At 37.8% G+C, this 14,732-nt stretch overlaps 2 long non-coding RNA genes across 3 annotated transcripts; both read right to left on the bottom strand.

The window, feature by feature from the left end:
* Positions 1-1,481: 1,481 nt before the first annotated feature.
* On the bottom strand, positions 1,482-14,578 carry LOC311306946. 2 transcript variants are annotated; one of them, XR_014630234.1, is made up of 3 exons: positions 14,251-14,578; positions 1,801-1,897; positions 1,482-1,538 (listed from the first exon to the last, which is right to left on the bottom strand). It is a non-coding gene; the product is annotated as an uncharacterized lncRNA (long non-coding RNA). The 2 variants fall into 2 exon arrangements; XR_014630235.1 differs by having other exon boundaries at positions 1,801-1,894.
* On the bottom strand, positions 9,722-11,989 carry LOC311301293. The gene is made up of 3 exons (XR_014629425.1): positions 11,689-11,989; positions 11,529-11,606; positions 9,722-11,458 (listed from the first exon to the last, which is right to left on the bottom strand). It is a non-coding gene; the product is annotated as an uncharacterized lncRNA (long non-coding RNA).
* Positions 14,579-14,732: the final 154 nt, after the last annotated feature.

Below are 14,732 nucleotides of genomic sequence, written 5' to 3'. Positions count from 1 at the left end.
TGTCGGCCCAGATCCGGCCCACATCTGGTAGCACTAGGTTGCTGTCTGGGTCTGAATCTCAGGTGAAAATTGTCATTTAGACCCACCTCTACAACATTTTCATCTCCTTACCATAGCCTGATTCACAGCGGTGAGCTTTTAATGTGCTCTAATTTGAGTGGTACTGGAAGGTTTCAACGGGAAATACGAGCTTGCCGCGGTTCGTCTCTGCATCACGTCTGTATACATAAAGAAGGAGTCTCGACTAGTAGGCTATTCTGCGTGCGAGGTTGCTGCAGGAGGCGGATCATTTATAGCCTTAAATACACAGTCACATAGTGTTGATAACATTAACAATTTTAGAACAAAGTATAACGATAATAATTTGCATGGTTTGACGTGATCTGAGCTAAGTTTGCGATCGTAAGATTTAATCACCAGTTGATCAGAATAAAAGTGGCTGACATGTTACTTGTTCAGATGACATTTTCCTTCTTATTTTGGAAATAATTCCTGGAGGTCGTATCTGTATTTCTGAAGTACAGTGAATATCCACACTGGTGCATTGACTGACAGCCCACACATACACCTCAAGACATTATTCATCTGTGCCGGACAATAACAACAAGCTGTTGATGAAATTATAATGAGTTTAATCAATCATTACTTGAAGTACAAAAATTTATAAAAAATAAAACTAATGACACAGATCTCTGAAAAACAATGAACGAGTTAAAATTAATATCAGATTCATGTCTCTGTTGAAAGTGTTACGGCCTCTTCTTCAGCTCCCTGAACATGAAAGCTTTTTTCCAGTGTAATTTTTCAGGTGCTCTTCTTCTGACCCCGGTTTCACACCGCAAGCGTCAGCGGCACGTGAACAGCGCATAATTTTTACGGCGTCCATGTTAATCAATGAGTGCATTCACACCGGGAGCAGGAGCAGCGCGTGAGCGTCAAGCAGGAGCGTCGCGTGGTTTCGGCGTCCGGTCTATTTTTTCCTGTGCTGCTCACGCTCAATTAAAGTGAAAGCACACTTTTGATGCTTTTGATGGACAAAATAAATGTGATTTAACACAAAACGTGTTCAAAATGCACAGAATTGTTTTAACAATTATGCCAGAAAAGAAAATTAAGTATAACAAATATGTATTTACCCATTTAAACTTTTTAATATTCGTTTTTAATATTCGTTTTATTATTATTAAAACAAAAATGTTGAAAGAACTGACCATTGTTTGAAATGGTTATATTGTCTGCCAAACACGGTTTGCAGCCGCTGCTGTGACGTTGTACTACGCTTCCAGTGTGAATACTCGCGGGAGTCTGCTGCTGCAGTGACGATGTAGTTGCGCGGATGTGCCGTTCACGCTTGCGGTGTGAAAGAGGGGTGAATGAGAAGGCAGAAGTGATTTTAGAATGAAGGCCCGAGTGAAACTCTTCCCGCATTGATCACATGTGTAAAGTTTCTCTCCGCTGTGGATCCTCATGTGAATCTACAGACTTGTGAAGAGTTTTTTAGGCTTCTGTTTTTCCTTTCTCGTTCGCGTCCATCAGGTCTAAAAGAAACATTAAATCATGTGAGATTTCAAATGAAAGACAAATGTGAAATGAAAAGTGAAGCTCAAAGTCAAGATCACTGATGAGTTCAACAGAAATTTGAATCCCATCAAATCTGGTCAACAACTGCTGTGCACGATTATGATCTATTTGAATAATTTGTGTTATAAATAACTAGTATTCTCATGAAACAATGTAAATCTGGTGAGCATCAGCATGTTCTTCATCATGCTGAATGAGATATCAAGAATAAACACCAACCTCTTTGTTCTTCAGTATCTTGATGTTTCATTCTGCAGGTTCTGGATCACTGGCGTTCTCTCCGTCCTCTCCTTCCAGATGCTTTCTGGCAGTTCTGCTAAAAACAAACAAGTTTCATTTCTAACAGACATGATGAGAGAGGAATAATCAATATTTCAGACCAAGTACTAAAGCTAATCACATGTTGAAAATCTAGTGACCTTGAACATTTAATTTAAGATTATCAGGTTTTGTCGAAGCCACAACACAACAAACAAAACTAACATAAATCACCATCATCATACAACATAACATAAATCTCCTAGTGCTGAAACAAGCCAAGGTTTCCTAAACCTGAAAGTGCTTCATATTCAGCGCTTCAAATAAACTCTTAAGCATACAGTTTAACACGTCGTTCAGATGCATGTGCTGTTTACTCTGATGCGGTGTTCCCTTTGTGTAACTTATTAACCTTTATTTAACCTTTAAATCGCTGAAGAACAAGCTCTTATTTTCACCAACAGCTTGACAGAAATAAAATCATACATTACAAAACACACACATACACACATTCATTTAAAACATTTACAAGCTGTGATAAAAACACTCCCTAGTAGTTTTATTGAATGCAGGATTTAAAACCTACATTTAACGTCTATGAAAACAGAAACTGTAACTAATGTGTCATATAAACAGATGAGTTCTAAAACATTATCAATAATTCTAATAACATGCCAGATGAGATGGACTTGGTAATTGCGATGATGTATTCATTGTTTTGTTTACTTTTCTGACAATGTATATGGGTCAATGACGTGACGGGTCATATTTTTGTCCGAAGGCCTTAATAATAATAAAAAAACAAATATATATCATCCGGAGTATGTAAGGTAGTACAACTTGATCTCTTTTACTGAATCCAAAAGGTTTTAATTTTATTTTACTACATATAAAAGTATTTTAAAGATTTTGAAGTGTCAAAAGGTCATTCGGATTAACCGTCCGAAGGCCAATACAGCAATTTCATTCGTGATTAAAATATCTTAAAATTTAATACATTTATCTATTTTTTATTCTGGCATGATTTGACAAATAAGGGTGAAACAGCATTTTTGAAAACAAAGTTCTAAATTGCTTGAGAATTGTATGAATTTGTAAAGTTCAAATACTGTTGTTTTTGAAATTGTTAGAGGTTAGCAGATTTTTTTTTCTCATTATGTAATTTATTAAGCTTTTCTCGCAGCTCCAGGCAAAATATGTCCTGCGGTGTGACATGACATTACTATAAAATTCAAATATTGAAATATGATTAATTTCAAATACAAATCAGGTATGTTTCAAGTTTAACAAGCATTCTTAAAGAATGATCATTAAAATTCTGCATATATATTTTTTTTCACAGCTGTTTTTTGATTATATTCTTTGCTTGTGCCATCTTTTACCACTCTCTCCAGTGGAAATATTGTGTAAAATGAGAAAAAATATTTGAAAATGTTTATTATTTTTTTATATAGTTATATTATGAAATGTTTTCAAATGCATATAATCATTTAAGCTAGTTAACATAGTAAAAGTCGTTTAATTGTGTTTGAAGTGATGTCACACCACAGGACATCCCGTCACACCACAGGACGAAATGAAACACTGTATGAACATTTATGGTGAAATGTATTGAATATTTTTGTAACAAACACATTCATTTGCATCTCTATTTGAACATTAATGAAAATGCAACATATCAGTACAATCTTATTACTTAGTGTATGAATTTGAACTAAAAACATAGTAAACAAGACATACTGAATATTTAACATTTTGGAGGCGTCAAATCTGACCCAGTCATAAAGACCATTCATTCCTATTTTTAACTTAAAAGACTAAACAAATATCTTGTTTTTCAGGAGAAAGTCATTAAAATCATGCTAAAACAATTAAAAGCATGTTAAAATCATCAGTTCAGCTCTTTGAACAAAGATTCCAGTGAACAAGAGAAATTTGACTTCATCCTGTGCTAACCTTTCCCTGTACCTCCTTGTCCTTTCTTTGCTCATGCCTAAAAACTGACAAAAATCACTTTAAAAACAATGATCAGTGACTGTTAACATACACATACAACAAACAAATGAAGACAGATATATATTTAAGTTTAATATATGTATAATATAGGTATATTGTGTATAATGAAGACAGATATATATTTATGTTTAAAGTCCCTGTAAAGGCAATTCTAAAAAAAAATTTTAAACACATTATAAATGTTAGAAATGTATTGCTAAATCATATTACAAAGACTGTGCACTGTGAAGTACTGAATTGTGGAGTTAGACCGTTAAACAGTTTTTCACCGTTGCTGTGTTCCGGATTTTTTGGGCGGGGCTAAAACGGGGGCTCGATGACGCACTGGAGCCCCTGAGCTCCTGGACACGCCCCTACTTGATGACGGACTGGAGCCCCTGAGCTCCTGGACACGCCCCTACGTGATGACGCACTGGAGCCCCTGAGCTCCTGGACACGCCCCTACTTGATGACGCACTGGAGCCCCTGAGCTCCTGGACACGCCCCTACTTGATGACGCACTGGAGACCCTGAGCTCCTGGACACGCCCCTACTTGATGACGCACTGGAGACCCTGAGCTCCTGGGCACGCCCCTACTTGATGACGCACTGGAGACCCTGAGCTCCTGGACACGCCCCTACTTGATGACGCACTGGAGACCCTGAGCTCCTGGGAACGCCCCTACTTGATGACGCACTGGAGACCCTGAGCTCATGGACACGCCCCTACTTGATGACGCATTGGAGCCCATTCACATTAGTTAGCAACTCCATCGCGAGTTACTGTCAGTACTATTAGTTACTACATCCTACAGTTTGCTAGCTACCTAGCTATGCCTTCGTCACGGAAATGAGTATTACCTGGATGCGATCACGTACAAAACAGATCGGTGTCCTTATTTAAATTTCCGAAAAACTATCATATCAACAAGAGGTGGATTAATTTTGTGAAGAGCCACCTTGATGGAGAGCTGAGGATCACCGCCAAAACCCGCCTCTGTAGTGATCATTTTACACAGGATACTTTTATAAACTTTCGCCGGAGACAACTGGGATTCATTCACTGATAATCCGCTGTTACTGGTGAATGTGGCCGAACCGACTATCTCCCGCCTCGGCCTTCATCCTCCCGTCGCGCCGACAACTGGTGCCATCGTCGGCAGTGCGTGCCCACCAATGAGTGTAAGTTGCCTTGTGTGCTTATGTTATAATTATAGTAGGTAGTCCAGGCTCGAACATGTATGGCTTTGTAAAACAAATTAAGCTGCTAGGAGCATCCTTTCCGGCTCTAGCGGTGACAGTTGAGTTGAGTGTTGTGAGTCGACGTGTCCATTTTTGATAGTCCTGTGGTGTGACTGATCTAGACTGATCTAGTTCGAGAAAAATGGACACGTTCATGGCAATGTTCCCTCTAATTTTTTTCAGCACTGAGCAATTTTTTTTTTTCTGAGCGCAGAAAATGACCACGAGCCTGCGTCAGCCATAGGGGATTCAAAGAGATGACAGCAAATGCATCAATATGTCTACAAGGTTGATATTTATTCAATATCCTTTATAATGGTTGGACTTTGGGAACATTTTAAAGATGGTGTTTTACCAGTCAGTTTAAGTCAAGTCAAGTAAAGTATATTTGTATAGCACTTTTCACAATACAAATTGTATCAAAGCAGCTTCACAGTATTAAATTAAAATAATACAACAAGGTTTGTTTCTAGTGGAATTTATTGATTGATAAAAATAAATTAATATTCCCAAAATATCCCCAACTTATGGGGATATTTAAGTTTAAGTTCAAGTTTAGTTGAACTTAAAGGATCTTTGATAAGGTTTCAATAAGGTTTAAAGAGGTTATGACTGGTTCACTGTTTATGACTGATAATCATATATAGGCCTATATATAAAATAAAAGTATCCAAGATGTTTAGTCATTTCTCAGCAGGTAAAACATTTAAGTGGAACTTCATTGAAAGAAAAATGCTAATGCAGTAGGCTACTTAACAATAATTAAAGGCCTATTAAATTGACATGCATTTATTCCTAAAGGTAGCCTAAATAAACAATTTAATAACTGTGCAACAAACTAGGTTACAAAACATGTCATTTGAATTTCATTCCACAATGTCCTTAAATATAACTATATTGCTGGCCATAAACTGACAAAGTGCGCATCTGGTGAGGTCTGCGATACCTCGAGTTGTCATGGACGCGACGCGGCGCTTCTTGTCCGGTGTGCGATACCTCGAGTTGTCATGGACGCGACGCAGCGCTTCTCGTCCGGTGTGCGATACCTCGAATAGTCATGGACGCGACGCGGCACTTCTAGTCCGGTGTGTGATACCTCGAGTTGTCATAGACGCGACGCGGCGCTAACTCTCTCTGCCTGCCTTGCTTGCGCTTACAGCTCCCGCCCAGATGCGCAGGGCTCTCTTGCGTGCGCAATCTGCACCATAGAACTGGCTTAAACCGACGATCTGACGGGTTTTAGAAGATTAAATACAACCCGAAACTAAAAAACAGACCAGGGGCCCGTTCTTCGTACGTTGCTTATTACATCCGAGATCAAATGACACATCCAAGATGATATCATCGTGCGAATCATGATCTGGCTAACTCGGTTCTTCGAACACACTTGCCGGATATGATTAGTATCGCTGGATTGAGTTATCTGAGATAATTGCGCGTTCATGCGCTGGTTAAAAGGGGATATGTATCGATAGTAGAAACATTGATCAGCAACGCTGCTATTGGCTGCTCAGCGTGGTCAAAGAGCGCGCTCAGTTTTTCTCCTCAGTAGAGCAAGAACTAATAGTCGAAGTTTATTCGGAATTTTAATGTTTAATCAAAACGCCAGGGAACACCTCAAAGTCTGCAAAAGCCAGGAGAGAGGGCTGGCAAAAAGTAGCAGACAATTTAAATCCGTTAGAAGTGGCCATGTTAGATGTTTTTATCAGCCTATATTTATATAATATATTTATCCTATATAATATATTTATTAGCCTATATTTTTGTATTTTAATAATTGCATAATTACTTTGTTCATTGTAATGCCAGAGTCACCACACTAGAACATGGGAACTAATAAAAGTGAAGTACAAAAATATTCTACATAATGCTAATTTTTTGTTATATAGTCTCTTTTATAAAAGGCACTGTTAAATAAATGGTTGTCTGTTTATAAAAGCAACCAAGAAAAAGGCTGAGAAAAAAAAAAGATCTTAGTAGCCTACACTGTAAAATAATTTTTGCTGCATTAAATTAAGGCCGTATAGTAATTTCAACTGTTAAATCTTGAGTAATAATGAATTGCTTTGACTTGTGAAAGTGAAAACTGATAAACTTATGTTAATGTAAAAATATTATGCCATGAGTTATTGATCCCATTTTTCCCGAGTGTAGTTCATTGTAATGACATTGTGTTTTCCTCTTTTGTGCACTTTTATAATACACATAATACACATAATACATAATACATAATTTTATAATATACATAATACACCGACACTTGTATCTGTTCCCAAGAAAGTAATACACATAATACATAATACATAATTTTATACATAATACATAATTTTATAATATACATAATACACCGACACTTGTATCTGTTCCCAAGAAAGTGGAGCTGAAATATGTGCAGTAAGTGGACATTTTCTAACTTTCCAAAGGAAAGAAAGTATAAGACTTTGTAATGTCCATTTGTTTCCATTGCACTGGACAGTGAATAAACCCTCTCAGATAACTGTCATATGGAGGAACTAGCCTACCTGCAAGTGCATAAATAACTTTACTTAATTTATACTTGTATGCTTTATGGCTGCAATATAAGTTGCAGGATTCCACATCTACAGAAAGGCCTACAGAAGAGTCAGACAGAGGAGACATAGGCCTACAGGTGGGCAGTGTATAGCCAACTTTTCCTTTTTATTTGTTGCATGAGGAATGTGTCTAATTAATATCACTTGACCACTGGCTTGTCTTTACAAAGAACAATTGAAATAAAACTCAAGGAACTAAGCATATTTGTCTTTTATTAAACATTTAATGAAAAGTGTTTTGTTTTGGCAATGTTGTGTAATATGGCACATGCAACAATGTCACAGGCCCTGTCAGGTGTGCAACCCTCAGACTTTTCAGACACTGACATCTTCCCCTTAGTTAGCCAAAGTTCATTTCATTGTGTGCCCTTGTCCTGGCTAGAGCTGCATTATAACTGGTTTGGGTCAGGGAATGGGGTCATAAAACACCTGTCTGCAGGAACATGTCATAATCACCTATGAAAAAATGCAGTTCTGTTAGAATCAGCATAATGTATGTAATACAGTGAGCTTGATATTTAGTTGTGGAACTTTCCTTACCACTTTCAAATAATGTGCATAAATGTGAATCTCTGAAAATTCTTAAGTCATGCACAGATCCTGGCCATTTTGCTTTCACATTTGTGTTATGGAAGATTTTAGTCAACTGCCTTTTTTTATTTGATATAATATTACTAATCTGGAATATTAAGAATCACAATAGTAACTGGGCTGGACATTTACATTGTGAACCCTCTTTCTGTTCACATAATCCCCTTATTGAGGCCTTGATGGCAGTCTATAGCCTATAGTCTACCAATCACGTTAGTGAAGCCTGAGTGACATATACTGTAATCGGCATGGTCATGATTGCATGATCTTCATAAAAAATTATGATAGCCTAAAAAAAAAAAAAAAATGGTTTAAAAAAAATGCTTTACAACATTGGGTCTTAAGTGGCTTGGAAATTCCACAAAAAAAAAACCTAAAACTGTTTCTTAAACCTAAAAGCGCCAGGTAAACTCCGAATGACACGACAGACAGCACTTTCCATCAAGTTCTCCGCATCTCCAATAGTGTAAAGGAAAGAACCACTCGCAAATAATCTTAGGGCAATGCAAACAGTTTGTGCTGTAGTTAAAGCCGGACTCCGACAAGTCGAAAATAAATGTGCGTTTCCAACAAATTAATAATGTAAACGACAATCTCACGAGTCACGAGAAAAAATATATAGCCTATCTCAGAAAGTGCACTATCGCGCTGCGCTGGACTTCCCGTATCAGCTCCGCTTATAAAGCCGCAGTCTAATCCTGATAACATGAAATAAGCCTGCTCCCGAGCAGGTTTAAGTTTGCGCACCTGTTGCTATGACAGCAAGTCCAGGATGAGCGTCGAAGAACCAAACAATCCAAGATCATGCCAAATCCCCAACAATCAAATCCAGCTAAGTGAGTTAGCGACGTACGAAGAACGGGCCCCTGGCCTCTATTTGAGACCGGCCTTTATTTATCCAAACCTGTATCCACACCAGGCGTGTAAAAGAGACGTCTATTTGGGACTCGGCTATTAATTGAAGTTTTACGGTATGTAAATATTCTAACGTACATCCAGCTTGGTTGTCACATGTCAGTATTTTAAATGTTTATTACCTAGCCTGCATCGCCTTTGATGCTCAGATGTTTAACCCCTGAAAAAAATAATCGTTTGCGCATTCTGAAAAATCTATTGCGCGGCCACTTTGATTTGCCTGCGCGGCCGCAGCTTAGAGGGAACATTGGTTCATGGTCTGACAGAAATGATGAAATATATCAAATTAATAAGCGACTAACACTCATCTTTTAACCTCCTTAGCACATCCAAACATCTGGGGGACTTCCTGGTAGGGGTCTTGACTAAAGGACCCCTATGGCTGTCCATGTAACTGCCAGTACAAAAATCTAATATCCTATGTCACACTGCAGGACAGCATTTGTGTTTCAAAACTAAATGTACTGTAAATATTATTTTAGTACTTTTTAGCATTTTGAAAACTTAAGTTAAGTAAGTAAATGCATACAAAATAATGCCAAGGCATTTATTAGCTGCTCCAAACATATCTGCTTTATTTTACTAATATTTACATTTGATGAGTCATCAATGTTACAGTCACACCGCAGGACATTTTGCTATTCACCTTGAAATATGAACAACACCAAATACATTTTACGTCCCAAAATCATAATATTAAAATAAAATGATGTTCTATGCCCCACTGGCATGTGTTGTTTTAGTTGAGAAATGCAGTTCAGTAAACATTTACACTTAGTTACAGAAAAAACAGGCGTCACGTCATCTGCCCCTCAACATAGTGTAAAATGGTATTAAAATGGTGTGTAGAAGTCATTGCTTTGTTATGAGAAAGAATGTCCGGAAAAATGATTTTCATTGATGTCATTCGGAGTAACCAATATAAAGGGCTCCATTTTGGATCAAATCATGTGGTCAATATTATGTGACAGGATGTGATATCATTCAGACACCTGCAAAGGACCGCATGGTTGTGAAGCAAAGTAACTAACTATTAGAAAAATTTATGTTTTCACTTGCTCATACACATGTCCCCAAATATCAGGTCATTTGGTACAACCGCTATTAAACATGGATAATGTTGTAATATTTAAAAAACTTTTACTAAATATAAAATGTTTGATGGTCCTTTTGGTAGCTATCTAGCTAACTAACAAGCTAGGCAGCTAGATATCAGCCTTTTAGCACTGAGTGAAGATTTTGTCATTTGTTATAACCAAAAAAGTCATTCGGTTAAACCGAAATTTTGGTTATAACGAATGACTTACTGGTTGTATCGAATGACAGCAATGTATGTTAGTCATATTTGTACATATCTGGAATAAATAACTACTACATTGTATTAATAGAAAATGGGCAGAGTATATTATTATATAATTTTGACTGAATTTTACCTTTGCAGATGCCTTTATCAAATAAGTAAAAAGCCACTCACTTCTGGGCAAGGATCAATGCTGATCCTGTTAAAAAAAGAACAGATGCTCGCCGAAAGAAGTGTTTTTATTATTTATATTATTATATTCAATAATATACGTGCCTGAAAGTACCCCATAGACATAGACATACTATGGTGAAGGGAATGCCCAAAAACCTAGATTGTGCATGTTTATCCTATGGTAAATTGCATAGGGATTTTGTATTGAACATGATTTTGCAGCACAGTGTCCACTGCAACACCACCACTACAACACTGCAAGAGAAGGTCCTTCCGCCTGGCCACCTCAGTTCCTGGGAAGAATAAAATAAGCAAAATAAATAAACCACTAAACAATTGAGTTTAGTAAAACCCCAAAATAATAAACAAAGAAAATATCACAGCCAAATTAAATACACATACAATAATCAAGATTAACAACGACACACTCATTTAGATAACAAAATAAATCTAAACATAATACACAAGGCTGAACTAAAGAAACGAATGACAAAAGAATAGAGCTGGTGCAACACACATACACTGATTTTCATACATTAACAGTCAGTCAGATTAACGTTATAACTTTGTCACTCTAGAAAGAAATTGTAACTCTTGCTGTCACTAAAAGGAAGGAAGTAGACAATACAAATCCTGTTGACGTGTTTGCTGGCCCACGGCGCGATCACAGCGCAAACCTGTGGTTCTTAAAATGGACTCAGGTTTATACGAAGTGCAATTACTGTGGTAACGAGAGGGAGATCGTGCTGAAGATCAGAGAAATGGTCCGAAGGACGAGCAAAAAGAACGGTCCGAAGGACGAGAGAGGAGACCCACGCCTCACGAAAACCTTAAAGGAAGCGAGATGTTACTAATGCTCATTTTACTACAATTTTCCAGCCATCTTACATAACACTTACCACAAGATGATATCCCTCATATATAATTCTCACAGGCTAACGTTACGGTTTACAGCATTCATCAAAACCGCAGATTAGCTGAAGGGTACAGGAAGCAACACATTAAAAAGTAACGTAGTAACCCACTAGACCGCCCTCAATCACTGAACACAGCACATACCTGAAGGGTGAGCAGACACTCACTGAGCTGATAAGTGCACCGTCGGAAAAGTGCTAAGAGAAAGCTACAATTTGAAGAGATGACAACATCAGTAGTGTTCTAAACACAGGATTTAAAACCAGCCGCTACAATCACATACCTGAGCTTCCAGTGAATGACGCACGAGGGGGCGGAGCAAAGACGTGACGCATCTCAGGATACAGCCAACCCGCATTAAATAGACCATACTCCCCCCTGATAGGACACCACAACTGTCAATCATTTAACTAATCCTGTCACACATACACTGCACCTTTTTGTAATAATAGTGTATAAAAATACATAAAGGCTTTTTTAAAATTACGGGGTACATATCAGTGCATTTATAAAGTAGGCTAATTTGTTATTATTGCAAAGGTGCACTGATTAAGTTTCAAGGCAAGTAAAACTATTGCAACTTTTTTTTTTTTTTATGCTGGGAAAATATACTCTTGTTCCATGTAGTTACAGGTAAAGTATGGCATTGCAGGCTGTAAATTAAAGTGGTGCTTCTTACCCTCTTGTTTCATGTAGTTACAGGGTAAGTACTATAAAAACACATGTACACACACACAATCTGATATCACTCGGAAAACTTTATTTGAAAAACAACTTATTTCAAAACGGATTTACAGCAATTTGTTTCTCTTGCTTGGTTTCCTCCTCCTCTTGTTCCTCTTTGTCTTTTTCTTTCTTTCCACTGATGAATCATGAATCTTAAGAATGAATCCCATGACATGTCTCTTGCTATTCTGTATTATGTGTTAAAAGAAAATACAGAACAGAAATGTCCTCACCATTTACTCATCTTTTACCCTCATGTCAACCGAGTGTAACGGAGGCCAGCTAGTAGTTGCTGTGCGAGTAAACCTCACTCCTCTGATCTCAATAGACGCTCTAGCGACAGATGCTAGAGGCTGCTGATATTATTAAAGGGGGGGTGAAATGCTCATTTTCACTCAATCTCCTGTTAATCTTGAGTACCTATAGATTAGTATTGCATCCTTCATATCTCCAAAAAGTATTTAGTTTTATTATATTTATAAAAGACAGATAGACTTTACTGAGTCTTTTTCTGGAAAAAAACGAGCGGCTGGTGGCAGGCGAAGCTAAAGCTGTGTGCTAACGCGCCACACTAACAACACAGAGACATTTGAAGCAGTTTTACCAGTTGTACTCACCGCCCAGTTCCAATCACGACCGCAAACCTTTATCATTGCGACTGCTCGATCCTTAAGCATTAGACGATCTGCAAATCCGTCGATCTGGGCTTTGTTTATAAAACAATCATCGTCGAAATGCAGGGAACAAAGTCTTACACAGCGGCGTTGATGCTCTGAAAAAACAAACTCCATCCACTGGTCCCTTAGCGCTGGGTTCTTTGGGAATCTGTGCAGGGTTTTCTTGCCCTGGCAACCAAAAACCCACTTCTTTTGGTGACATTGACTTCCAAAAACTGAGCAAAGCGCTTTGATGAGGTAACGCACTGCTTTCGCTCTCTCTCTCTCTCTTGCTCTGGTCTACGAGTGCGCGCCCGCGGTTCTTCTGGCAGAAGTGCCCCTAGGATCCATATAAGGAAATTCCGCCCCATCTTACGCGAAAAAAACTTTCCGAAACTTGTGACAAACCGGAAGGACAATTTTTGCCACAGAAATACTCCTTCAAACGTACAATTTAATTTTTGAAACTTTGTCCATGTTTAGCATGGGAATCCAACTCTTTAACAGTGTAAAAAAATCAGTATGCATGAAATAGCTTTTCCCTTTAAGTATAACTGTAGTTTTAAATATTCGGTCTACTGTTTTCCTACACTTTTTAGTTTTACAAATGGTTAAACAATCAATGTTTAGTTTAACAATCTTTTAAGGATGAACAAATCATGGTTTTGGTCATCACATTAAAAATAACATTAAAACTGGATAATATTTAAAAAATTAAAGAGCTGGAAAAAGTGTGAAGGAATTAGTGCTTGAATTTTTCTCTCAAAAGGATGTACGAACCCTGAAATGAATAATGTAAAAACATTTGACTATTTCTGCCACAATACCATGGTTATAGTTAGCATTACTACATTACATCCATAGGGATTATTGGTGATTTGTGGACTTAAAAGCCCTATTACTTAAAACTTCATGAACTTGTTCGTTCAAGGCACAAAGTTTCTCCTGGTTTCCAAGTCAGTGCCCATGATTTACTCACCCTCAAGTCATCCTAGGTGTGTATGACATTCTTCTTTTAGACAAATACTATCAGTTATATTAAAAAAAAAATGTCCTGACTCTTCAAAGCTTTATAATGGATTATAATGACTTTCCATTTACTTGCAGTCTAGAGCCCTGTATAGTGCTTTATTTCTGCTTTTACATGAGCGCCACCTACTGTCAGAGAGCGCAAGTTTAATAGATATCAATCAATCAACAAAGTGTCCTGTGCTCACCACACACCGGCTATAGGTGGAGAGGAGAGATTTGGCTATAGAGTGATGCGTGTCTAACTTACACAGAAGAGACTTTGTTGCTCAGCACATGAAAATAAATGACTTACTGTGATTTCAGACTGTGTTGATGTGGTTTCTCCACTGCATGGATCTTCATGTGACGCTTCAGGTCACTTTTAACAGAGAAACTCTTTCCACACTGATCACACGTGTGCGGCTTCTCTCCAGTGTGGATCCTCTCATGTCTTTTCAGAGATGATGAGTGACTGAATCTCTTGTCACAGTGTGAACACTTGTAAGGTTTTTCTCCAGTGTGAATCCTCTGGTGCAGTTTTAATTGATCAGCTGTAGTAAAAGTCTTCTCACAATCAAAGCACATGTACTCTCTCACACCAGTGTGAGTTTTCTCATGTCTATGTAAATATGCCAGCTGTGAAAAACTCTTTCCACACACAGAACATGAATGCGGCTTCTCCTTCGTATGAACTGTCAGGTGTGTCTTCAGGTGTGATGCACAGATAAATGTTTTTCCGCATTGATCACATGAGAACGGCTTCTCTCCGGTGTGGATCCTCATGTGTCCTTTAAG

Source organism: Rutilus rutilus (genome assembly GCF_951802725.1).
Source record: "Rutilus rutilus genome assembly, chromosome: 1".
Taxonomy (NCBI): domain Eukaryota; kingdom Metazoa; phylum Chordata; class Actinopteri; order Cypriniformes; family Leuciscidae; genus Rutilus; species Rutilus rutilus.
Note: the sequence above shows the minus strand (reverse complement) of the source record. Positions and strands in the feature narration are given on the sequence as shown.